We start from the raw sequence: 25,057 nt of genomic DNA, 5'->3' as shown, positions 1-25,057 counted from the left end.
ACCAGTTTCTTTACCAGGTGTCCTCTGACTTTAGAAATGGGTGGAAAAAAATAGGGTGTCACTCTGAGGGATTTTCAACTCATTTGCCTAAGATGTGATATTTTTGGTCTTCAAAAAAAAAAAGCTTTCAGTGATGTTAGTTTTATAACAAAGAAGTGTTGCCCATACCAAGTGTTGGGTTTGTCTGGGAACCCTGATTTATCAGAGTCCTAGGCATCTGATACACTGATTTAGAATGATATAGATTCGGTCACATAGGCCTTTCTTGTTTTCCACGCTTAATTCTCTGTTTCCTGCTTTAAGTTCTGTTCTGCAAGGACCTTTCCTTTCAGGTGCAGGCTGACTTTCCGTGACCTTGAAGCAGCTTTTGGGCCCTGGATGCTCACCTCTTTTCTCTGCTGACCGGCCTCTGGTCTTTATTCCCTCCATCCAGTGTTTTCTCCTACCATCTGCTTCTTCTTGCTTCTCTCTTGTTCTTCCCCTACTGTCCATCCCTTCCCATTTTCAGGGGGTGAAATCCTGGGCTCCCCTGGATGTTACGTGGGCATCTCAGAGGCATTTTGGGGTAGAGAGGGCAGTGACGGAGCCCAGCCCCAGAGACCGCACCTCCAGACCTGCTTCTAGTGGTCCTCATGGCCTCCCTGACTTGAGATGCCGCAGCCCCCTCTGAGTTTCTTCACATCTAGAGCGAGAGGTGAAAAGAGATGCTACCCAAAGTCCCCTCCTCCTCTCACCATTTCACCTTCTTGCTGACTTTCATGGTATTCTGGCTGGCTTCTGTAGCACATTCAGTTAGAAACTAACAGCTTGGGGGTGGGAGAGGAAGGCTAAGATGGCCTGAGGTTTCCTGGAATTTGTGTGACCTCCAGTGGCATTCACTACTTTGTGTCTTACCTGTTGGTTTCTGCCGATTGTGTGGCCTCAGCAACAGAGGATGATTTCTCTGGGTGTATTCTCAATATTTGCAAATATTTGAACAGGCATCATCAAAGAAAGAAGCTTCACTGAACAAAAACGTGTGCTTGAGTTCATATATACTGAAACTATTTTGTGATTTTTTTCAGGAGATTGAGGTTTTCTAATGTCACATATCAGAAAGCACCATGTGGGTGTGACAATGGTATGCTGGGTTTTTGTAGATGTTATGTGAGAAAACCTATTCAGGGTGACAGTAGATTATTTTGACTACAGTCAGCCTGCAGGTGATTGTATGTTTGCTCTAGTGAGCTATCCATTTTGCAGGCTGTCTGAAATAAATTCACTTTTTTTTTTTTTGAGATGGAGTTTTGCTCTGTTTCCCAGGCTGGAGTGTAGTGGCGCGATCTCGGCTCACTGCAAGCTCCGCCTCCCAGGTTCACGCCATTCTCCTGCCTCAGCCTCCTGAGTAGCTGGGACTACAGGGGCCCGCCACCACGCCTGGCTAATTTTTTGTATTTTTAGTAGAGACGGGGTTTCACCGTGTTAGCCAGGATGGTCTCAATCTCCTGACCTCGTGATCTGCCTGCCTTGGCCTCCCAAAGTGCTGGGATTACGAGCATGAGCCACAGCGCCCGGCCAATAAATTGACATATTTAACTTAACCTCATGAAAACTTGTGGGAGGCAAAAAACGTAGATCTGGGCCAAATATGATTTTGTTTTGTTTTGTTTTGAGGCAGAGTCTCACTCTGTTGCCCAAGCTGGAGTGCAGGGGCACGATCTCAACTCACTGCAACTTCCACCTCCTGGGTTCAAGGAATTCTCCTGTCTCAGCCTCCCCACTGATTGGGATTACAGGTGTCTGCCACCACACCTGGCTAATTTTTTGTATTTTTAATAGAGATGGGGTTTCACTATATTGGTCAGGCTGGTCTTGAACGCCTGACCTCAAGTGTTCCACCTGCCACGGCCTCCCAAAGTGCTGCTATTACAGGCATGAGCCACTGCACCCAGCTGATATTTTTTTAAATTATATTTTGCATGCATTCCTACATTGTCATATGTTCCAATGTTGCATTCTACATTGTCAAAGGTAGTTGAGACCTGAGGACAAATATTTAAAGGGGTACCATTAAAAATGCAGCTTGTAAGGCAGGCATGGTCCATGATTGCCCCAGGTAGCCTAATTTTGACTCAAGTCCAAAGCCCCTCCCTCAATCACACAGCTCTACCTTCTCTAACCTGTGAAGATGCTCTATAGAGAGACTGCCAAGAAGATGCAAGAGATGAACTCACAGCTAAGCAGATGACTGAACCAAGGTCAGATCCCCCTGCAAAGACAAAAGCATTGAGATTTTGAAGATGGCACAAGCCAGAACCTTCATCTGACAACCAGGAAGAGCAGGAGGGACAGGAAAAGAAGTGACTAGCCACCACTGCATAGCTAGTTAGCCAGCAATAGAACTAGGACCAGAAAGCCAGGGTCTCCAGACTCTCATGCCCTGGGCTTCTTCCTGCGGGGCCCACTCAGACGAGCAAATTCATAGAAAACTCTACCACTCCACCCCTTCACCAACAGGAGAGCACACACAGGAGGTGTGACTGCATTGGAACCGCAGGGGGTACTGTGGTAGCAGGCTTCTGGAGTCACTCTCAAGGCTTGTTAATCACACCGTTGTTGCTGAGGTCCTGTAAGATAGGAGAAAGCCAGCTTCTCTGTGACTCACTTTCCCATCTACCAAGCAGAGGTAGAAGCTGTTACTGGCTTAAGGTTTGTGCACCACTGCAGACCCAAGAAGGGGCTAGGGAAATGGTACCCAAGGGTAAGGTAGCTGTTATCAGGAGTTGCCTCTCAGATTTCACTACAATTTGAACCATAGAACAATATTTAGATTCCATAAATTACTCATTTGATCCTGTTTGCGTTTGATCTCCATACCTACCTGTTTCTTCACTGATTCTTAGTCTTATTTGCCAATTAATCTCTTTGGTCCCTCTCGGTCACTACCTTGGAGAGCCCATTTGCCCTTGGCTCCACCTGCAGTCCCCTGTGACTCCAGGTGTCACCTGAGCTCACATCCAAGCAAGCTCAGCAAGTCTAAACCCCACCAGTATCTGTCCTCCCATCCCACCATCTAGGAACTGTGGGGTAGTCTAGGGTGCTTCCCTGTCCTGGAGCTGCCACGGAAGTTTCCATGTGTCTGTTCATCCTCTGCAGCCTCTTTCAGGGTCCTCCATCTCCCTCTGTCCCAGCAAAGAGTACCTGGACCTGACCCCTTAAGGACAAGTTTCTATCCCCACTCTGCCAGCAACTGGAGTGTAACCTTGGGCAGGTCACTTTTATCTCTTTTAGCCTAATGTCCTCTTCCAGTAAGAGAGGAGGTAAATTAGACCACCCCAAAGACCCTTCCAGCATCACACTCTGCAAGGTCATGAGGGAAAATTATCGACAAGGCTGCAATTCTAAATATGCTTGAGAATGAACCAACCTGGCCTTCTACCACTCATCTCTTTCCTCTAGGCACTGCCAAGTGAACTTTCTTGGGGCCCCATGTCCTACATGTCACTCTGGATGCATTCTAGCCTAACTCCTTCTCATCTTTGGAATAGGGTAATCACAAAACTCATCATCCAAACATGGATTTTTTGTGTGTGTGAGTAAAAGGGGCACCATTAAAAATAGAACTTGGATGGTGGGCACAGTCCCTGACTGTCCCAGGCAAACCAGGGCATTGGGTCAGCCTAGTTTTGAATCAAGGCCAAAGCCTCTCCCTCAATGACAGGGTTTGACTTTGCCTAGCAGGCCTCTTTCTCAGTGCTTGGTCCAGACCCTCTCTGTCCCCTACAGGATTGTCCCCTCTTAAAAATCAGAGCCTCTGTTTAGTGTAGAAGTTGGCAGGAAGACAGATCTCTTGGTGACAGTCTGTGCTCACACCATTATTTACTGAATGTAAATGATCACACCTCCTCATTTTGTTCTTGCACACCTGGGAGTTTCTTACACATCTGGCAGCAGCTGCCTCCAATTTGGGTGGGAGATAACAGCCCCAGCCAGGGGCCTAGATGGGACTAAAACTTCCTGAAGCCATCGCCTGCAGAGCCTCCCTGCCTCCCTCAGAAAAGCTGGAAAATATTTACATAGAATGGTCAGAGGAAAATGGCCCTTGCTGGTAAATGCTTCTGACCAGGTCAGGAGACAAGAGCTAGTATTGAAGGAGCTTTGCCTGATAGTTTATACCTGGAACAAGACAGTAGAACAAGGGTTGGCTCAGAGCAAGCCTTGCCAGCTCTAGTGATGTTGAGTGAGTGCCTGGAACATTCCCCATGCTACAGTCCCAGCTGTGGCCTGGCTCGGTCACCCTGCCAAAGGCACCTGGCTAGGAGCACCATGGGAGGCTCAAGGCAGGCCTGTCTGCGGGTGGATCTGATATCTACCACATTTACAGCAGCAAACAGTAGTAAAACCAAGCTGCTTGTAGGAAAATAAAGCTTGGCTTATTTATAGCACTGGCTTGAATCTCTGCTCCTAAGTTGCAACCTTTGGCAGGGCTGTCACACACCTGGAGCAACCATGCTCCCTATTGTTCTAGGTGGAGGGCTGGCTGAGGTGGGCAGGCTGTCTGGTGGTGCAGCAGATGATACCTTGATCTAAGCAGACGTGTAGAACAGTTTTCATAGCTGCTGTCTACCCAGTGGGATGTGCAGGGGCTCATCAGGGTTGATGGGCACAGCTGCCAAGAGCTGCAGCCTAGGTACAGCAAACCTGTGGAGACAGCTCCCCAGCAAGGCTCCACTGATGGGAGGTGTGGGGGCTGAATGCTGCTGGAAGCTTCCTTAGGATTTCTTACCAGTCAAGTATGAATGCTGCCCCCAAATGCATAGAGAAGCCTGGGAGCGTGTGGAAGGAGGGACGCCAGGCCTCCCTCCACGTCCCCTGCCACCATGGTCTGGCCAGATGCAACCCTTTCTCTGTCTAATTACGTTTTAAGAAATCAGACACATTTGAATCCTCCTGGAAACCAAAAATCTCCAAGAGACCGACATGACTCAACCCTTCAGTCCTCTACGCTTACTGAATACAACTTCTTCCCAGGTGAAGGCATTTTCTCCTAGCCTGATGGAATCTTGTCCAGAATGAGGGTTTTCACAAGGAAAACAATGCCTTTCCCTCAGCTTGGGAATGACTGTGCACGGAGGAGAAAGGGAATTTTCCACATGACCGCTCCACTGCTTCACCTCCCCGCAGAAGGTTTAGAAGCACCACAGCAAGCTAGTTGTCTAGTGTTTCTTAAATTGTCATTGTCACAAAGATTCTTTCTGCTTCACTTCTCCCAAAGTTCTCCTCCTCACCCACCCCCTTCCTTGGTCTAAGGCATAGTAATTGAGCCATTCGGTATCCAGCATGAGGACTGGTCCTGCAGGACCAGGCCAATGCCTTTGTCTGCCTTTGTGCTCGGAGAAGGCCTTCACGCCTTTGTCTCATAAGGTGCTCGCCACGGCAACCCAAGTGTCTAAGCAGGGCATTTGCAGGGGACTGTCCCCGCCTCACAGGCGGCTAGCAGCAGCAGTTTGAGCCTGTCAAGTGGGTGAGGTGGGGTTTTTCCCTCTTTCCTGCATTCTAACTGCTTTTTCTTCCTTTTCTTAACCTGTGTAGGTGGTAGCTAGTTTAAGCACCAAACCTAGCCGCCAATAATTAACTACACACACCTTCCATCACGCACTGTGCAAACCATGATGTCCTTCCTTCTGCAGGTGGCCCTTGTCATGCCCAAGGACCTCATCTTGGCCCCGTGCCATTGAGAGAGTCCTAGGCTCTAACCAGCAAGGGGTTCCCTCTGCCTCTCAAGCAGAGGCACTCAGGGGCTCTGTTGTGGCCACACACCCTGTGCATGCACCACATGTACCCACATCACCACTCATCCATCTGGGGCTGGGCATGGGATTGGGCCCCCACATGGAAGAAAGGGGATTCTTTTTTATTATTATTATTATACTTTAAGTTCTAGGGTACATGTGCATAACGTGTAGGTTTGTTACATGTGTATACTTGTGCCATGTTGGTGTGCTGCACCCATCAACTCGTCAGCACCCATCAATTCGTCATTATATCAGGTATAACTCCCAATGCAATCCCTCCCCCCACCCCGATAGGCCCCGGTGTGTGATGTTCCCCTTCCCGAGTCCAAGTGATGTCATTGTTCAGTTTCCACCTATGAGTGAGAACATGTGGTGTTTGGTTTTCTGTTCTTGTGATAGTTTGCTAAGAATGATGGTTTCCATCTGCATCCATGCCCCTACAAAGGACGCAAACTCATCCTTTTTTATGGCTGCATAATATTCCATGGTGTATATGTGCCACATTTTCTTAATCCAGTCTGTCACAGATGGACATTTGGGTTGATTCCAAGACTTTGCTATTGTGAATAGTGCCGCAATAAACATACATGTGAATGTGTCTTTATAGCAGCATGATTTATAATCCTTTGGGTATATACCCAGTAGTGGGATGGCTGGGTCATATGGTACATCTAGATCTAGATCCTTGAGGAATCGCCATACTGTTTTCCATAATGGTTGAACTAGTTTACAATCCCACCAACAGTGTAAAAGTGTTCCTATTTCTCCACATCCTCTCCAGCACCTGTTGTTTCCTGACTTTTTAATGATTGCCATTCTAACTGGTGTGAGATGGTATCTCATTGTGGTTTTGATTTGCATTTCTCTGATGGCCAGTGATGATGAGCATTTTTTCATGTGTCTGTTGGCTGTATGAATGTCTTCTTTTGAGAAATGTCTGTTCATATCCTTTGCCCACTTTTTGATGGGGTTGTTTGTTTTTTTCTTGTAAATTTGTTTGAGTTCTTTGTAGATTCTGGATATTAGCCCTTTGTCAGATGAGTAGATTGCAAAAATTTTCTCCCATTCTGTAGGTTGCCTATTCACTCTGATGGTAGTTTCTTTTGCTGGGCAGAAGCTCTTTAGTTTAATCATATCCCATTTGTCAATTTTGGCTTTTGCTGCCGTTGCTTTTGGTGTTTTAGACATGAAGTCCTTGCCCATGCCTATGTCCTGAATGGTACCACCTAGGTTTTCTTCTAGGGTTTTTATGGTATTAGGTCTAACATTTAAGTCTCTAATCCATCTTGAATTAATTTTCGTATAAGGAGTAAGGAAAGGATCCAGTTTCAGCTTTCTACTTATGGCTAGCCAATTTTCCCAGCACCATTTATTAAATAGGGAGTCCTTTCCCCATTTCTTGTTTTTCTCAGGTTTGTCAAAGATCAGATGGCTGTAGATGTGTGGTATTATTTCTGAGGACTCTGTTCTGTTCCATTGGTCTATATCTCTGTTTTGGTACCAGTACCAAGCTGTTTTGGTTACTGTAGCCTTGTAGTATAGTTTGAAGTCAGGTAGCGTGATGCCTCCAGCTTTGTTCTTTTGATTTAGGATTGTCTTGGCAATGCGGGCTCGTTTTTGGTTCCATATGAACTTTAAAGCCATTTTTTCCAATTCTGTGAAGAAACTCATTGGTAGCTTGATGGGGATGGCATTGAATCTATAAATAACTTTCGGCAGTATGGCCATTTTCACGATATTGATTCTTCCTATCCATGAGCATGGTATGTTCTTCCATTTGTTAGTGTCCTCTTTTATTTCACTGAGCAGTGGTTTGTAGTTCTCCTTGAAGAGGTCCTTTACATCCCTTGTAAGTTGGATTCCTAGGTATTTTATTCTCTCTGAAGCAATTGTGAATGGAAGTTCATTCACAGAGCCAAATCAAGAAAGGGGATTCTTTTCTGGGGTATGACTGCATTTCCAAACCCAGTCCAGGATGAATAGTGTCAGTCCTTGCTCTGAATGCCCATAACACAGGTGATAAAGAGTGGCAGAGTTCCCATAACACAGGCAATAAAGAGTGGCAGATAAAGAGTTGTGGGTGGGCTGTGGTTTGGAATCCAGCCCTGGCCCATTCTACCTTTCCCTCCACCTTCTCTTATCCTGGCAAGCTAGTGCCACACAGAAAGAAGTAAGAGTGTGGCTGGCGGTATTCCTAAAATAAGTTGTTCAACAAATGTTTACTGAGTCCCTATTGTGTGTCAGGTAGTGTTTTTCTAATACCTGACTCACTTGAAGAGTATATTCTAATGTTTTTATATTTAATAAGGAAAAAAATTTGGAGGCTAAGGCAGGAGAATTGTTTGAGCTCAGGAGTTCAAGGTGGCAGTGAGCTGTGTTTATGCCACTGCCCTCCAGCCTGTGTGACAGAGCAAGACCCCAACTCTAAAAATAATTAAAGAAAAAAGTTGGGAGAAGAACTACTGGTGACATAGAAATCAGGTTTCAGACCTACACTTCCAGCAACAATGGTTTTCTCTCATTCCTTTGCCACTGAGGCCCGGGATACCTCACTCTCTTCTCTCCTAGAGGTCCTCTGCAAGCGCCAAGCCTTTGTCAAGTATTCTGCAAAGCTCAGCTCAAACCAACCCCCCAAAATATTGGTAACAATTACCCCTCCCAATGAAGCTTCAATTTTGGAAAGGGATCTTTGAGGCATAGGACTAACTTTTTAACTCAAATATATATATATATATATATATATATTTTAGGCCGGGTGCGGTGGCTCTCACCTGTAATCCCAGCACTTTGGGAGGCTGAGGTGGGCAGATCACGAGATCAGGAGACAGAGACCATCCTGGCTAACATGGTGAAACCCCGTCTCTACTAAAAGTACAAAAAATTAGCCAGGTATGGTGGCACGTGCCTGTAGTCCCAGCTACTCGGGAGGCTGAGGCAGGAGAATTGCTTGAACCCGGGAGGCGGAGGTTGCAGTGAGCTGAGATCACACCACTGCACTCCAGCCTGGGCAACAGAGCGAGACTATCTCAAAAAAAAAAAAAAAAAAAAAAAAATTATTGTAGTATGCTAGGCTCCATAATAAGTCAGCAGAAGGGTCATTTTGGTGGCTGTCTGGACACAGCTGGCACGGTCCCTCTTCAGAAACATTTAAGAGTGTCTACTATGTATCCAGCACTGTGCTAGGCACTGAGGTTGCAAATATCCATAAAATGTGACCCTCACCCCCAGATAACTCCCTGACAAATAGGTGAGACAGACACGTCAGCACCTTGGAGTGGGCTACGTGCTGACAGGGAAGGGATTTGGGAAGCTAGTGGGGCACTCAGTTGGGTACTCAACTCAACCTGGGCTTAGGGAAGACTCCCCTGAGAAGGTGACATTTGAGCTAAGTCCCCATGTCTCTGCAGGAAATTAAATTTAACTAACTGTGTGGGTTCCACTGTGCATACTGGTGGTGTCGATGTGACACGTTGTGTTCTGAGTTTTCCATTTATAGAGTGTTTCAGGTGCACTGATGCATGCCTTGAGAGCTGACTGCCAAAATAGGGGCCCCAGACAGCTGCCTTCCCAGGGGAGGGGTATCCAGAAGCTTCCATTCTTGCTGTGCACATTTCCTTAGCTGACCTATAGCTGTCTTGAAATTATAGCATTCAACATTCCTTCCTTGGCTTGGAAGACTTTATGGGTCTTCCAGTAGTTAATGTCAAAGTTAGGTGTCTCTGGGAGGGAATGCAGCAGAAGCCATCACCAGCTAATAGTTGCTGTAGAATTGTTCTGAAAGCATGGTGTCCAGGCCAGGGGCCAGGAATAGAAAGGGAGAGGGGTGGTAGGGGATTAGAACTGGGAAGGCAGAGGGGCTCCCTCTCTTGCCACAAACAGATCTGCTCTGCTGTCTGTGCCTTTACACTTCACCTAGCTCCTCCACAAACTTCTGCTATTAGGAGAAATAGGTCAATGTATTTCCAATCCAAATGCCATCAGAAGCAAGCTCTACATGTGCCCGGTCACCTAAGAGGAGCATAGGAGCGCACAGATGGCAACAGTATATGAGGACGTTACACCTGCTGTGCTCCTTGATACTTCATTGTCAAGAATCTAAATAAATATCTAAGTGGAGAACCAGCTAGGAAGCACAAATCCTGGTGTTCAGAAAAGCAGTGAGCTGCCCAGGCGTGGAGGGTGCAACATTTTGGGGATGCCTACCCATGCGAGTCTAGCACAGGGCTTGCGGGTGGGGTGTTCCTTCTTGAATGATCTGTTCCCCATTTCCTCTGTGCACAGCTCTGGGGGCAAATTTCATTTCAGACTGCTTTAGAAGACAGGACAGCAGCAGGAGAGGAAGTCACTAGAGACAAAAGAAAATTAGAAGGATTTGGTAGAAGTCATATACAGGAAACTGAGAGCAAAATTTGGCCCTTGGAGACTAAAGTTAGTGGGAGGAGAGAACAGGGCTTGGCCAAGACTTGTCATCTCAACATTTAAATAGAGATCAAGATGCTAAAGTTCCCAGGAGACATCTCTCTTGTGACTTGCCAAGAGCATGGAGAAATTCCATCAGGGAGCTTCTGAGATATGGATCCAGACTAGAAGACATTAACAGAATTACCAGGTGTCTAGGGGGATCCCAGACTTTTCAGCACACAGGGGGGGATGTAAACACTAAAGTGATATGGGAAGTCACGCTGGATGGATTGACGAAGGCAGCAAAGCCTAGCAGTCACACTGAGGCAGCTCCCTGCCCACAACCAACCACATTTGCACCCTGATTAAAAACTGGAAATGTTAAGAGACTTGAAGATTTCTGCTCCCTGCACCTGCTTAACTCTTCCTCTTGCCCTTACTAAATTTTAGCTGCTTTCTTTTTGGCTAATTTCACAATGTTCAAAAGTCTATTGGAAAAAAAGAAACCCACAAAGCACCATAGATAAAAACTTTGAGATGGAGAAAAAGAAAAATAGTGGTTTGATCTGCTCCCTTCCTCTCCCAGAACCCAGGAAAATGCCTGGTACACAAGAGGCAAGGAAGGGAAGGATAAAAAAAGGAGGGAGGAAATTAGTTCTGGATGAAATGTCAGAAAAATGGCCGCCATGAAGGCCCCAGTCAACCAGTCACTTCCTCTTCTTAGGTCTCCTGATGGAATGTTTTCATCTTTGGGAAAATCTTTCCACCTTTATCTCTTCTAGAACTGTAAAATCAACAGGATGAGCCAGGGCAGTGGCTCATGCCTGTAATCCCAGCACTTTGGGAGGCTGAGGCAGAAGGATCACTTGAGGCCAGGGGTTCAAGACCAGCCTGGGCCACATAGATCTCTACAAAAAATTCTAAAAACTAAATTAGCCAGGCAAGGTGGTACATGCCTGTAGTTCCAGTTATTCAGGAGGTTGAGGCTGGAGAATCACCTGAACCTAGATATTTGAGGTTATATTAAGGTATGACTGAACCACTGTACTCTAGCCTGGGCAATATAGCAAGACTCCGTCTCTGTAAAATAATGATAATAAGTAAAAAACTGGGGGTGGGATGGGAACAAGGCAAGTTGGTGTGTTCCTGAAACCCTTGCCTGATGGAAAGGACAGCAAATAACAGCCTATTGATCATTGATTAGTGTGTAACATTTTAAAAGTACACAAAACATAACATTCAATATCAGGATTAAGATTTATTATGTAAGTGAGACAAACCTCCTGTTAAAAGTGAAAGGCTCTCAGATTGGATGAAAAATAATACCCAACCATATAATATATATTTCAAAAATGCACATTTTTCCCAGGAAGATGAATACTCATCCCTATTCCTTCTGCTAAGTCCAACTAAAAACAGTGGAAATTACATTTAAAACAAACATAAAAGACTCTGAAAGGTAAGAACTAGAAAGTAGACCAAGCTAGGAACCTCAGGACCCAGTGAATGACACAGCAGGAACTCCCTGAATTTTGTTTGTGCCTCACACGTTCCAGAGTTAGAGCTGAAGAAGCTGGCAACCTGGAAAAAGTTAATGCACACAAAGGAGAAAAAAAAGAGAGAGAGAGAGAAGAAGGGGTAGAAGGAGGAGGAGGAGGAGGAGGAGGAGAAGGAAGAGGAGGAGAAAAAGGAAGAGGAGAAGAAGAAGAGGAGATAGATGAGGAGAAGGATAAGGAGGAGAGGAGGAGAAAAATGAGGAGAAGAAAGAGGAGAAGAAAGAGAAGAAGGAGAAGGAGAAAAAGAAGAAGGAGGAGGAGGAAGAGGGGAAGGGGTAGGGGAAGCAGAAGACTCCTCTAGCCAGGCAGCACAGAAAAATCTGTGGCCACACCTTCACCCATGCCAGGAAAGGCCCAGTGGGGAGTGCAGACTCCACACTCATGAGGCTATAATGAGTCTACGCAACCTCACCACTACAGTTGTGTCAGAGGAGGCCTAGTCGGGAGCTGGGGTTTTCATCTCCACTTGGCAGTAACGAGGCCTCCCTTCCCCTCCTGCCTCACTACAGCGTCACTGGAGACCACCTGGGGAGCCTGGACTTCTTCCTCCACCCAGCAATAATAGGTCAGTCTGCCCCCTCCCCACTGTGGTGGTGTCAGAGAAGGCCAAATGGGGAGAGTCAAGACTTTAACCACTGGCTCCAATAGTATTGAGGCCACTGCCTGGGAGTGTCCGTGGAGACCATGTGTGGAGCAGAAATTAGGCACCTCTACCCTTCCCAACCAGAGTGGAATCAGCAGGGGCCTAGTGGGAGCCAGCACCCCACCCCAGCAGCAATGAGGAGCATCTCCTAACCTTGGTGGTCACAGAGGTTGCAGTGTGTCACCCTCCCCTGATACTGCAGCATCACAGGATGTTACCTAAGACAAGGTTTAAATAAGATCCAGAGTTTCATCACCATAGAATGCCAAAATGCATAGTTTTCAGTCAAACATCACTCACAATACCAAGAACCAGGAAAACATCAAACTGAATGAAAAAAAGCCATCAACAGACACTAATATCAAGATGACAGTGATACTAAAACTATCTGGAAAAGGTTTTAAAGCAGTCATTATAAAAATGCTTCAGTGAGTAATAGTGAACATACTTGAAACAAATGAAACAATAAAAATATCACCAATAAAATCATCTCAGCAAAGAAATGGAAAACATAAACAACCAAATGGAAATGTTAGAACTGAAAAATGTAACAGCTGAGATAAGAATCTCAGTAGGTGGGCTCAACAGCAGAATGGAGAGAACAGAAGAAAGAATAAGTGAACTGGAAGATACAATAGAAATGACTGAATCTGAACAACAGAAAGAAGATGGAGTGAAAAACAAAGAGAGCAGAGCCTCAGGGACCTGTGGCACTATAACAAAAACTAAAGTTATATCATTTGGGGTTCCAGGAAAAGATAAAAAAGAAGATGGAGTTAAAAAATACTCAAAGAAATAATAATTGAAAAATCCCCCAATTTGACAAAACACATAAACCTATAGATTCAAGAAGCTGAAGGACCAACAGGATACATCAAAGAAATTCACACCAGGACACATCATAATTAAAGTTCTGAAAACTAAAGATGAAGAAAGTCTTAAAAGCAATGAGAGAAACAACATCTTATCTCTAAGAGAAAACCAATTCAAATGACAGCAAATTTCTCATCAGAAACCATAGAGGTCAGAAGGAAGTGATACAACATTTTTAAAGTGTTAGAAAAAAAGGAACTGTCAACCAGAAACCTATGTCCAGTACAAATATCCTTTAGGAATTAGGAGGAAATCAAGCTATCCTCAGATTAGCTCGATTACCAAAATAAGTACGCTAACGAAGTGGAAAGAAGTTCTCTAAACAGAAGGGACATGATGAAAGAAGGAATCAAGAAACATCAGGAAAGAAGAAAGAATTCAGTAAACAAAGATAGTAAATTCAATTGGCTTTCCTTCTCCTTTTGAATTTTCTCAATTATGTTTGATAATTGAAGTGAAAATTATAACACTGATGTGATTCTAAATAGATGTAGAGAAAACATTTTAGACTATTATAAACAAGGGAGGGCAATAGGATGTAAAGGATGGTAAACTTTCCACACTTCACTCAAACTGTTGATGCGTGTAGACCATGAAAAGTTATATACACAAAATGTAATACCTGGAGTAACTACTAAAAAACTACTCAGGGAGATGCACCCCAAAACACCATGTATAAACCAAAATAAAACTCTAAAAAATGCCCAAGTCATGCACAGTAAGCCAAGGAAGAAAAAATAGAAATGAAAAAACAAGGAGAACAAACAGAAAACAAGAAATACAAGGACAGTCTTAAACTTAATATGTTAATAATTATATTAGTTTTGAATAATGTAAAGGCAAAAATTTAAAGACAGAGATGGTCAGAGTGGATTAAAAAAGCATGAACCAATTATATGCTGTGTATAGGGTGATATAGATAGGTTGAAAGCAAAGGGGTCAAAAATAACACATCATGCAAACATTAATTAAAAGATAGCAAGAGTGGCTATATTAATATCAGATAAAGTGGCATCAGAGCAAAGAAAATAATTGAGACAGAGAAAGATATTCTACATTAACAAAAGTGTCAATCCACCAAGAAGATATGGCGATGCTAAAGGTATGCACCAAACATGAGAGCTACAAAATATGTGACATGAAAACTGATAGAACTAAAAAGAGAAACAGACAAATCTACAATTACAGTTAGAGACTTCAACACTCCTCTCTCAACAATTGACAGAACAACTAGACAGAAAATCAAAACACATAAAAATACTTAACACCATTAACATATAGGATCTATGGACATTTATGGAACACTTTATCCAGCAATAGCAGAATGCATTATTTTCAAGTGCCCAAGAACATAAACCAAGATGGACTATAACATGGAACATAAAGCAAACCTCAAAAAATTTAAAAACCTCAAAAGAAATAAAAATACATTGAACAGAATGAAAATGAAAATACAACACGTCAAATTGGTGGAACATAGCCAAAACAGTGCTGAGAGGGAAACTTACAGCTTATTTTAAGAAACGGAAAAGTTTCAAACCAGTGACCTAAGCTCCCACCTCAAGAATCTAGAAAATATAAAGAGAAAAATAAATTCAAAGAATGCAGAAGTAAGTACATAATAAAGATAGGAGCAAGAATCAATGATATTGAAAACAGAGAAATAATAGAGAACAACAATGAAACAATGAGCTAGATCTTTTAAAAGATCAATAAAAGTGACAAGCCTCTGGCAAGACTAACAAGAAGACACAAGTTACCAGAGTGAGACAGATTATATTAGTACACACTCTGTACACATCAAAATGGTAGTAAGAGAATACTAAGAAAAATTCTATGCACATGAATTTGACAATTTAGATGAAATAGACTATTACTCAAAAACACACAATACCACAACTTTCTCAACATGAGATAATTTGGATAACCTTGTAACTATTGAGTAAATTAAATTCACAATTTTAAAAATTCAGAAAAAGAAAATTCCAGGCCCAGATACTTTCACTGGTTAATTCTACTAAACATTTAGAGAAGATTTACCATCAGTTCCTCACAATATTTTCCAGGAAGTAGAAGAGGAGAAAACTTTTACCAATTCATTTTTTGATGTTAGTATTCTCCTGATACCAAACTCAGACAAAGACAGAACAAAAAAGAACTACAGACCAATATACCTTGTAAACATAGACATAAAAATCCCAAACATAACATAATAAAGTGTTAATGGATAGAATTTAGCAATATATAAAAAGAATTATACACTGACCAAGTGTGGTTTGCTCTGAAGATGCAAGGCTGGTTCAATTTTTACAAGTAAGCCAATCTAATTCTTCATATTAACAGACAAAAGAGAAAAAAATCACATTATCATTCCAATTGGTGCAGAAAAAAGCATTTGACAGAATTCAACACTTACTCATGATAACAACTCCTAGACAAATAGGAAGAAAGTGGAACTTCCCCAACTTGGAAAAGAGTGTCTACAAAAATCCTATAGCTAACATTACACTTAGTGGTGAAAGATTGAATACTTTCCCCCTAACACTAAAAACAAGGCAAGGTTTGGTCTTACTATTTCTATTCAATATAGTACTAGGAGTTCTAGCCAGTGCAATAAGACAAGATACAGAAAGAAAAGACATATCCTTTTAGATAATAAAGGGAGACAAAAATAGCCCGGTTTACAGATGACATGATTGTTTATGTAGAAAATTCCAAGGAATCTACAAGAATGAAGCAAGGGAAGAAGGAAGGAGAAAGAAAAGAAAGAAAGAGAGAAAGGAAGGAAGGAAAGCAGGCAGGCAAGGAAAGGAATTCCTAGAACTAGTAAGTGACTTCAGCAAGGTTGCAGATACAAGGTCAACATTCATTCATTGTATTTCTATATATAGTTGTCCCAACGTATCTGTGGCGGATTGGTTTCAGGATCACCCCTCAAATACCAAAATCTATGGATGCACAAGTCCCTTATATAAAACTATGTAGTGTTTGCATATAACTTATGCCCAAAGATACATACTTTGTCATCTCTAAATTACTTACAATATGTAATACAATGTAAATGTTACGTAAGTAGTTGTTATATTATATCATTTAGGGAATAATGACAAGAGAAAAGACTGTACATGTTCAGTACAGACACAATCATCCTTTTGTTTCCCAAATCTTTTTGATCTGTGATTGATTGAATCCATGGATGCAAAATCCATGGATATGGAAGACTGACTTTAGTAGTATCGGACACCTGGAAACCAAAATTTCAAAAAACACGATGTACAGTTTCTCAAAAAATTAGAAATACCTAGGTATAAACCTAACAGAACATGTAAAGGACTTATACACTAAAAACTACAAAATGCTAATGAAACAAATCAAAGTAGAGCTATAAAATGGAGAGATATACCATATTCATCAATTGGAATATTGAGCATAGTAAAGGTATTTTATTTATCCCCATGTTGATATACAGGTTTAACCTAATTTTTACCAAAATTTCAGCAACTTTTTTTATTGCTATAGACAAAATTATACTGAACTTTATATGGAAAGGCAAAGGAACTAGAATAGCTAAAACAATTTTGGAAAAGAATAAAGTGGGAGGAATCAGTCTCTCCAATTTTAAGACGTATAACTATAGTAATGAAGACTGTATGGTATTGGCAGGTGAATGCACACATAGAACAATGGATAAAACAGGGAGTGCAGAAATAGACCCATACCAACATGCCCAACTGATTTTTTATGAAATGGCTAGAGCAGCTCCAATGAGGTACGATAGTCTTTTCAACAGATGGTGCTGGAATACCTGAACATCCATAGGCGGAATAAGAAAAATTAAAGAACCTTAATCTAAGTTCCACATTTTATACAAAATTTAACTCAAAACAGATCATGGACTTAAATGTACATAAAATGTAACACTGAAAAACCTTTAGAAATAAACATATAGAAGAAAACCTTTGGCAACTATGGTTAGATGATGAGTTCTTAGGCTTCACATCCAAAGCATGATTCATAAAAGGAAGAACTGATAAGCAGGACATCATCAAAATTAAAAGCATTTGTTCTGTGAAAGACTATATTCAGAGGCCGAAAAGACAAGCTATAGTCTGGGATATGTTTGTAAATCACATATCACACTAAGGAGTAGTACCTACCATATACAAAGAACAATCAAATGTAAACAGTTTTTTTAAAAATCCAATTAGGAAAAGGGCAAAAGATAGAAACAGACATTTTACATTTTACTCATGAGGCTAGAGATGGCAAAATAACGCATGAAAAGACATTCAACATCATTAACCATTAGGGAAATGCAAATTAAAACCACAATAAGATGAACTCTTTCCCCCTAACACTATTGACCTATCCAAATGGCTAAAATACACAACAGTGATAACACGTAATGCAAGTGAGGCTGAAGAGAAACTAGATCATTCATACATTGCTGGTGGGAATATGAAATGGTACAGCCACTCTGGAAAAGAGTATAGCAGCTTCTTGGAAAACTAAACACATGCTTACCATGCAACCCAGAAATTACACTCTTGGGTATTTATCCCCCCAAAAATGAAAACTTGTGTTCACACAAAAACTTGTATATTAATGTACACAACTGCTTTGTTCATGATAACAAAAAATCTGGAAACAAACCCAATTTTCTTTTAATGGGTGAATGATTAAGGAACTATGGTATGTTCATATCATGAAATATATATTATTTTGCAATGAGAAAGAATGTACTATTGATACATTCATACAGGGAATCACCAAAAAATTTTGCTGAGTGGGAGAAAAAAATACCAAAAGGTTACATATCATGATTCCATTGATATACCAGTTCTGACATGACAAAATTATATAGAGAGATAGCAGATTAGTGGCTGCCAGTGGTAAGGAGGGGGAGATGTTTGCAGAAAGAGGAAGGAAGTAGGTGTAGCTGTAAAAGGGCAACATAAGGGACCTGTGTGGTGATGGAGATGTCCTGGATCTCATTGTATCAATGTCTATATGCTGGTTGTGACGTTGTACTATAGTTTTTTAAGATGTTACCATTGGGCGAAACTGGGTAAAAGATACCCAACATATCTCTGTATAATTTCTGACAGTTGCATGTAAATCTAGGATTATCTTGAAATAGAAAAATTCATTTAATTACATAAAACTTAAAAATGCACTGAAAACAAAGTGGTTCAGAAAAGTTCAAAGGAACAAAGAATGATCAAGTAAATAATAATAACAAGAAAAAAATCAGGGATATTATATTAAATACTGAGTCAGGGTTGAATTCAAGACAATAAAAACTATTGAACTAGAAAAGACACAATAGTATAAAGGTCATAGTCTCTAATGGGGACTTAACTCTCATACATTTTATGCATGATATGAAATAATACAATTATACATAAAACAAGACACAACTATAGGAAAATCCAAGAGAAATCCCAGAAACTGCATAGTTCTGTGAGAATTTTAACTCATCTCTCATCAAGCCATGAAAAAACTTTGATAAGAATAAAGTTCTGTTCCATTGGTCTATATCTCTGTTTTGGTACCAGTACCATGCTGTTTTGGTTACTGTAGCCTTGTAGTATAGTTTGAAGTCAGGTAGCGTGATGCCTAGGGACATGGATGCAGCTGGAAACCATCATTCTCAGCAAACTATCGCAAGAACAGAAAACCAAACACTGCATGTTCTCACTCATAGGTGGGAAATGAACAATGAGATCACTTGGACTCAGGAAGGGGAACATCACACACTGGGGCCTATCATGGGGGGCAGAGGGGAGAGGGATTGCATTGGGAGTTATACCTGATGTAAATGATGAGTTGATGGGTGCTGACGAGTTGATGGGTGCAGCACACCAACATGGCACAAGTATACATATGTAACAAAACTGCACGTTATGCACATGTACCCTAGAACTTAAAGTATAATAATAATCAAATAAAATAATAAAAAAATTAAAAAAAAAGAATAAAGTTGAGTAACAGACATATATTGAATTTGGTTCCTGACAATAGATACTGCATCTTCTTTACAGAGTCTCATAAAACTTATAAAAATAGATCATATATTAATCTATAATGAAAACTTCAGTAAATTCCACAAAATAAAAATAGCTTGAGTGGCATCCTTTGCATCAATGAGATAACACTAGAAATAATAGAGTAGAACCAAGAAAAACCCACCTTAGTCACTTACAAATTCGACAGTCTTTTAAAACTCATATTTGATCAAAGAAAAAATTAAAATATAAAATTCTAAATAGCTAAGAAATAATGATAATGGAAATGTAAACCAAGCAGAAAATAAAACATACCTTCAAACTTTGAGAAAAGATGAATCAAGTATCCAATTTAAGGTGCATTTTTATAAGTGCTATGAAAAAAATAAATATGAAAAAGATAAATAAATTAGAAAACAGTAGATTGGATTTTTTAAGTCAAGCTAATTCTTTGGAAAATAAATGGGCAGATAATGAACTAGAGAAATCACTGACTTGCTTAGTCAAGAGAAGAAGGTGAGAGAATATATATACTCTGAAGTAGAAACAAAAAGGTGGAGATAAATGCAGGTTCCTGGAGACTAATAAGTAATATGGAAGAGTATTCTCTAGCATTATTTACAACCAAAATCCAAATGTTGGGTGCAACAGGTGGTTGCTTTAGGAAAATATAAGTTGCTGGAAAAAATGGAAAATCTAAAAGTTTTGTAGCAATGGAATCAAAGTAACAAACCAAAGTATCAAAGAACAGTGCATTCGACAAATATTTATTGAGCCTCTGTTATATGCCAGGGCCCTGGGAAGTCCAGGGGAGGGGGAAATGGCCCTGCTTTCAGGGAGCTCTCTGTGAGTTGGGAGTGCAGGGAAGATAAAGAAGCCCTCGGTGTCATAAGAGCCCAGTGGCCAGGGGCCAGTGCCATGATGCTGCCCTGTGCTCCTCTCTTGGACCATTGGGAGAATAAAGAACCATGGGGTCGGTCCCCAGGGCCTGACACCTAAAAAATACCCCACAAATGGAAGCTGCTCTTGGCTCCCCACCCACCCCCTATACAGTGAAAACTGAAAGGAGGCGGATGAGGGCTGTCCTCCCAGGCCATCTGGGATAGCTTCCCAGGGCATCTATGGATCAGAATCTCGAAGGATGAGTTGGAAGCAGGAGAAAAAAAGTGTTGGAGGCTGAGGGACAGCATGTGCAGCAGTCATTAAGTGAAGAAACGGTGTGTGTGCTGGAGCTTCCCACATGGTTTTCTATGACTGGAGCCCAGGAGTGGCCTGGGGGTATGGAGGGGCTGAGGCTGGGGCCGTCACAGAAGGCCTTGTATGCTGTGGTGAATAAGTCAGCAAGATTTAGCTGAATGTTCTTAGATACACAGGTATAAAGGAAACCCAGGCGAGCCTTAAAATTTCAGCACCTGAAGTTGTCCATCAATGAAACCTCTTAAGCTGCTCTGCAGAGGTTTGGGATGAGCCTGAAGTGGCTGATTCTTAGATGCAGAGAAGGCTCTGATCTGCATCCACATGGCCCCCAAGGCTCTGTGGCCTGCGGTCCAGCTGCAGTGGATAGGAGGCAGCTTTTCAAGTTATTACTGGGTGGGCCACACTGAACAGGTTTTTCTAGTTCTGCCTCCTGCCTCTAGGGAGTCTTGCCCAACAATTAATCCAGATGGTCACTGATGAGTTTCTTTCACCTATAAATCCCTGAAGCCTCTTTTTGACCTCATCACTACTAATGCAGGCTTCCTCTACTTTCCCATAGGATTTAGAGGATTCTTCTCAGCTCATTCTGGCCTTCCTTCTCTCACTGCTGTCATATTTGATGATACAGGAAAAATTAGTAAGGATGGATAGAATGGTGGATGAATACATACATACATGTATAAATGGCTGTTGCTTGAGGTACAGAGATTTCATCTGAATTTTCCTGAAATACAAGTGGATCACTGAAATGAAAATGTTCCATGGTCATTGCTTCCTGAATTCTAATGTGCTCCCTATGGTGTATTTGTTTGCTAGGGTTGCTATAACAAAACATGGCAGATGGCTGTCTTCTCACTATGTCCTGGCCTTTTCTCTGTGCATGTACATCCTTTGTGTGTCTTCCTCTTCTTTTTCTTTTTTCTTTGTTTTTCTTTGAGACAGAGTCTCTCTCTGTTGCCCAGGCTGGATTGCAGTGGTGGGATCTTGACTCACTGCAAACTCCACCTCCCATGTTCAAGTGATTCTCATGCCTCAGCCTCCCAAGTAGCTGGGATTACAGGTATGCACCATCACATCTGGCTAACTTTTGTATTTTTAGTGGAAATGGGGTTTCACCATGTTGACCAGGCTGGTTTTGAACTCCTGACCTCAGGTGATCCTCCTGCCTCAGCCTCCCAAAGTGCTGGGATTACAGGCATGGGCCACCACGCCCCGCCTCCCTCTTCTTATAAGGAAATCAGTTATATTGGGTTAGGGTTTCACCCTAACAGCCTCATTTTAACTTAATTATCTCTTTAAAAATCTTATCCTCAAACCACCACTGGGGGTTGGGACTTAAACATAAGAATTTGGGAAGGACACAATTCAGTCCATAACGCACAGCTTTTAACCTTTGAAGTAAAGACTCTAAGTCCAAAGTCAAGGACGGATGGGGAGTTAGGGGTGATAGTAAGTTGAGTTGAAATCAACCCAATTTTGGATTTTAAAAAAAGTCAGGGAGAAGAGCCTGGCCATATGCTCCTCCATGAATCACCTCTCTGTGTGCAGAAGAGGTAGGTATGATTCTGAGCCAGTCTACACAGTAGGTTATGTAGAAACCCCAAAGGGAATAACCTTGTCTCTGCTTGCAAAGCTGTGCTTTTTGAATTTGCTCCTTCCCGTTGGACATGGTAAAGGCACTGTAACACCACAATGGTGGGTTCGCCAAAGCATGGTAACCCACAGGTGCTGCAGCCAGTCCTGTGACCCCCCCAAATAGAAGAAGCAGCATGTCCGTTGGCCTGCCCTCAGGGCTCAGAAGCAGCAGGGCTCCAGTCCCCTCTCTGTCCAAGCGTATTCAGCATGCCAGTAAAAAGATGTCTTTGAGCTAAAAAACACAACTACTGTTCGACCCAGCAAACCCATTACTAGGTGTATACCCAGAGGAGTATAAATCATTCTACCATCAAGGCACATGCACATAAATGTTTATTGCAGCACTATTCACAATAGCAAAGACACGGAATCAACCAACCTAAATGCCCATCGATGGTAGACTGGATAAAGAAAATGTGGTACATATACATCATGGTATACTATACAGCCACAAAAAGGAATGAGCTCGTGACTTTTGCGGGAACATGGATGGAGCTGGAGACCATTATCCTTAACAAACTAATGCAAATACCATAACAGAAAACCAAATACCATATGCTGTCACTTATAAGTAGGAGCTAAATGATGAGAACACGTGGACACACAGAAGGGAACAACAGACACTGGGGCCTACATGAAAGTGGAGGCTAGGAGGAGGGAGAGGAACAGAAAAAGTAACTGCTGGATACTAAGCTTAGTACCTGGGTGATGAAATAATCTTTACAACAAACCCCTGTGACACAAGTTTACCTATATTGCAAACCTGCATGTGTATCCCCGATCTTAAAATAAAAGTTAAAAAAAAAAAACATGTCTTTGCTTACCTTCTCCGGAGCTTTCCCTCTGTCTCCCTTTTTGCTTGTTGATTTTGTTTCTTGTAGATGGGTTTTCTGCACTTTTCATTTCCTGCCACTTGAAGAGGCCGGGATACAGCTATGTTTCATCTTTTCAGTAAGGCAGAAAACAGCATGAGCCTTGGGTCTGTCTGTGGCCTGTTCCTGCTTTCCCTCGTGGCCTGTGTGTTTGATCCATTTCACCAGCACGTGGCCCACCGTTGTCTAACTGTGATACTCAGCTCCCCAACCTCAGGAAGAGAAACAGTCACCTCTGCTCCAGAACGTGGTGGTGAAGAAAGCCATCTTGGGCTACTGAAAATCCAAAGACTTAGAAGGAAAAACTCAGATTCATTCTCAACCCTCCTCTCCCCAGAACAGGTGACTGCCAGAAAGATCCAGCTGCCACTGCCTGTCACCTTTCTAAAGAAGCATAGTTTTTAAGATACAAGACTATTGAGCAGGTTGGATTTTAAAAATTGGGAAACATCTCCAAGCAGTTTGGAAGGAAAAGAGACTTTGATCTTGAATAACCTCCTTAGGGGATCAAAGAAAAAGACTCACTAAGATGAACATCCCCACTCTTGCCCCATTCGGGTTAAGTATAAATAAGACTTCCTCACCTTGGGAGACCTGAGCTCACACCTGCTCCTGATGACATGGAGGAGGCTGAGCAGGGGAGCCACAGGGATTAGAGATGGACATGGTTCCAGTCTGGCCCAATTTTTATTCACTTTCCTATTGCAAGGAATGCCCTTAGAAATTGCAAAGCCATTGCTTTTCGCTAATGCTAACAGAAATTCCTTAAACTAGGAGATGGTACCACTGCCCATCAATTTTACAAAGCAATAATGCAGATCCCAAGTGGCTAAAGTCTGAAGCAGAAGGCAGAGCACTTCATCACAGTGAGAGAACTGGGTTGTTGCTGGGGGAAGCTGTTCTGATGTCATGCTGGTATTACCGTGCATTAATAAGCTTTGTTCATCTTCTCTGACACTGGAGGGCCAACTCAGTCCTTTTGCTTCATTTTCCTGCTTATTATGCAGCTCAGGCCATGGAGATGGGCTGCCTTCTTGTCATAAATTGTAGGTAACCTCCCTTCATTCTGTTGTTGGTCCCAGTGGGCTTGAGCTCCTGGGAACCAAGGCTTTCAGTTCCACAAATGCACACTGAGCCCTGATGCCAGGCTAGGCACTGTGGGGAACTCCAAGATACATGAGCCACAGTTCCTGCCTTTGTGATCGTGTTGTGGTCAGGGAGAAAGTCACATGGCCTAATAATTACACCAACAGGCAGAATGTGTAACAGACAGGAAAACAAACAGCTGTGGGAACTCAGGAAGGGAAGGAGTAACTTTCAGTGAAAGAACAGGGAGATCCTTGGACAAGGTTTCAGTACATAGACACTTAGAGAATGCAGCCATTTCAGCCTGGATTTGCCATAGCAAAGAAGAGGAAGGCCAGAAATAAGAAGATGATGCATGAAATATATGTATATGTAACCAGAATAATTTAACCATCCTAATATAATCCTTTATGCTATGGCTCTATAATTGTTCTCTCTCTCTTCCAGCAGCCCCTGGTAACCAATGATCTATTATTCTTCATCACTATAATTTTGTCTTTTTGACAAAATTCCATATCAATGTAATCCTACAATCTATAAACTTTTGATACGGACTTCATTCACTCAGCATGATGTCTTTGAGATTCAGCCAAGTGGTTGCATTCATCGACAGTGAATCATTTTCATTGCTGAGTACTGATCCATTGTGTGGATGTAGCAGAGTTTGTTTTTCCATTCACCCTTTGAAGGACATTTGGGTTGTGTCCAGTTTTTGACAATTGTGAGTAGAGCTGCTGTAAGTATTCATGTACAGATTATCATGTGAGCATGAATCTCCATTTCTCAAGGACCAAGTTGCTTGCCTCAACATTGGCACTACCAACTTTGACATCTGGGGCCAGATACTTTGTTGTGAGGGAACTGCCATGTGCATTGCAAAATATTTAGTATAGCCCTGGCCCCTACTGATGCCAGTAGAACTCTCCCAACTGTGGCAACCAAAATGTCTGCAGCCATTGACAAATGCAAATATCATCCACACCTGAGAACCACTGCTCTTGGTTAAATACTC

At 42.2% G+C, this 25,057-nt stretch overlaps 1 protein-coding gene across 1 annotated transcript in view; it reads left to right on the top strand.

Moving 5' to 3' along the window:
* The window catches only part of ACOXL (acyl-CoA oxidase like), a 358,184-nt gene that overhangs the window by 288,281 nt on the left and 44,846 nt on the right, over positions 1–25,057 (top strand). The gene's annotated exons all lie outside the window — the stretch shown is intronic.

The sequence above is a fragment of the Piliocolobus tephrosceles genome, chromosome 15, assembly GCF_002776525.5.
Source record: "Piliocolobus tephrosceles isolate RC106 chromosome 15, ASM277652v3, whole genome shotgun sequence".
NCBI lineage: Eukaryota > Metazoa > Chordata > Mammalia > Primates > Cercopithecidae > Piliocolobus > Piliocolobus tephrosceles.
Note: the sequence above shows the minus strand (reverse complement) of the source record. Positions and strands in the feature narration are given on the sequence as shown.